This window comes from Limanda limanda, chromosome 20 (genome assembly GCF_963576545.1).
Source record: "Limanda limanda chromosome 20, fLimLim1.1, whole genome shotgun sequence".
In the NCBI taxonomy this organism is placed as follows: domain Eukaryota; kingdom Metazoa; phylum Chordata; class Actinopteri; order Pleuronectiformes; family Pleuronectidae; genus Limanda; species Limanda limanda.
In genome coordinates this window covers 9,218,009-9,221,010 of record NC_083655.1, presented here as the reverse complement: position 1 = coordinate 9,221,010, position 3,002 = coordinate 9,218,009, and positions in this window count along the sequence as shown.

The window sequence follows — 3,002 nt, the reverse complement described above, 5'->3', positions numbered from 1 at the left end:
TGCCTGTGAAAGCGACGGCAACAACTGAGGACACGCGCACACAAGGAAAAAAAATTCCCCTCTGTTAGTAAATCAATGTTTCTATTTGCATTGTCGGCTGCAGAGAATTACTGAGGAGCACCCAGCCGTGAATGTGTGCATGACCAGAGACTGAAGCTCCTCTGCCCCTGAGGGACAAACTGCTGTCACAAAGAAATGTATCTGCTTTACAAATTAAACTGTTGCATGGATTTAAATTAATATCAACAGCAGACTGACATATAATAAGGTAAAGATGTGCACAGACCACTTTTCCCTTCCTCTTGAAAAATGAAGCGTCGTCTTCTACACACTTTCAGCAAGGCTACAATACATAAAGTCATTTCAGTGGATTATTAAAAGGAATTATTTCTGCTACACAATATTTGCATTAAAAAATATCAGGGTCAGTGCCTTTTATTTCTAATGTGTGAGAAGCACTTTATTTGGTCTGAACTCTAACGTTCGCAGCAAGATTAATTGAATTGGATCCATCAAAATGTGTGTTTGCAGCATGACTCAGTTATTTATCTAGAGTTACATCACTACTGTGACGGGTCTGTGATGTGAAGGATGTGACGTGGTCTTGTTTCGTCCTCTGCACGTCTTCATACCTCTCAGGAAGTGTTTCAGAGGTGGGCAATTGTGTCTGCCTGGTATTTATTGACCGGTCTTTTTGGTAATTGTTCTCAGATGATTGTGCTACTCCCACAGGTCCATGGTAAACACACACTGATCCTCTGGTGCCACCGGTTATGACTCATGTAGTTATGTGATATAAGATCTGCAAGACTCTGCACATGACGTTATATTAAAAAACACAATTGACCGAATGATCACGCTTCCTGGCTCAAGCTACTCTGTGCAATTTTGACACAGCTTCCTTCGAAAAACACACTTAGAGTTCAGCTTGAGTAGAACAGGTTTGTGATGCAGAAGCCCACTCAATACCAGCGAAGCATGTTGTTGGGGCCCTGCGGTCATGCACATTAAGTAGTTTGCATCATTTATATACGAAAGGAAAAATACAAACCCTTACACACAAAATTAATGACATTCTACTCTTGTAACCTATAATACTTTTGTACATTTTAATATTTGCAAAGCTGAAATGTTCGGGTTTGAAGTCATCATATTAGAAAAGCCTCAAGGAACTCTGGGATATTCACAGAAACTCAATTTCGAGAGGAGGCCACTGGAGGAGCGTCAAATAAATCTGTTCCAATGGAGTGTTTGCATTGATTGAAAGAGAACTGCAGGTCTCCTTAATCTGTCTTCACCTACACAACTCGTGATACTTTATTCCTTCAGCAGCTACATTCAAAAACTCACACTCCCTAAACCTCTGTGTATTTTTCATTGCAGAGAATGCTTTTCTACTTGGGTGGTTACCACGTTTATGCTCCTGGGACAAAGTCTATAGCCTGTGTACCTCATACATCTTCCCTGACTTCGGCCTCTTTCTGCAGGAAAGTTTCCTCTTACCTGCAAAAAAACCTCATTCCACTCCAAATAGTGACTCTTTGCTCTGCAGCTCCAACCATTTTATTCCTGCCCCACTCTGTCCTCAGAAAATGCATTGACTATTTAAAAGCCTGAAGCAATTAGCTTAAATGCAAATTAGGCCATTTCTCTATTGGCCCTCATTCACCTGCAGTGAGAAAACTGGTAATGTGCAGTCGGTGGGAGAATATGATATACGAGTGGAATTTGTTATTGTCTGGGAGGGAGGGGGAGGGGAATTTCTGATGGACAGGGGAACACTTGGACTGTAATGACAAGATTACATTTATTTCTGGCTAGAATGCAGCTGCACAAAGTTTAAACTAATCTGGTCAAACACAGCGAGCTGTCGAGTGCAGAATGGATCAATCTCTGTCTGCTCTTAATCCAATTTGATTTTTTTGCACCGGGGTGTTTTATGATGTAAAACCCACTCTGCACGATTGTTTTGAAAAGCTTCCTCTCCAGCGCGGATCACGGCTCCGCAGGACGTTTAAAAGCTTTCTCTCCACGGCGCTGAGAGATGTTCCCGTCCTCTCCAAACGTGGAGGCAGACAAATTGCTTCTGTTTCTGAATTACCGAATGCAATCAGGGTGTTTATGACCACATCAGGCAAATCTCCTTTTAGGAAAAAATCGACACAAGGCAGAGGTGCAAACATGCTGAAATCCTTGGCGTCAGCAGCAGAAATACACTCAAGGTCAAGTGGCAATGGGCCTAACTTCTTCGTTACCATAGCGACGTAATGAAGAGTAAATGAAGGCTCACAAAATGTTTTTAAAAACTACACTCTACTGGGAATAAACTAAATTAACATTAAACGTTTCATCACTGCATATTTCAATGATAAATGCATTAGATCCCTAGTTAAACTTTTATGCTGATTGGATTTAATTTAGCATTTAGTTTTAAACTCAAATGAAGGTATTGGGCATTCTGTTGTACTCACACGATGAGCTGCAGGTTGGACAAAGTCCCTGTGTCTGATACAACATTATGTTCATCACCCTTCTATATGTAATACACAGATTTTAGATGCAGTTTTTAAGGATCTGTTTAAGTTTAAATATTCTTGATACAGATCCACCTTGGCCTAATTTGGAGATCACACCAAAGAGTCAGTCGTACCTGCAAATCATGAGGTTTGATCCCATTAAAATAACATGAAGAACTACCTTTACTGACTTAACGTATTTGGAGGAGAGAGGAAACTGTATATTGACCTCCTAGGTTTGGTCCATGTTCCACCGCTGTACATGGAGGAAACGGGTTTATGACCTATACTGCCAGCCACTAGCGGGCGATCCAGATGATTTGGCTTCAGTTTTCAGGAACTATATACATTGTCAGACATCTTTGTAAAGTCTGATATGAATCCCTTTAAAGTCTATGTTAGTTGCTAAATGCTCAACAACATTGTCCAGCTTGTCGCTAACTTTCTCTGTTTTCTGTTTAGTGCACAGCAGGTAATATACAATGT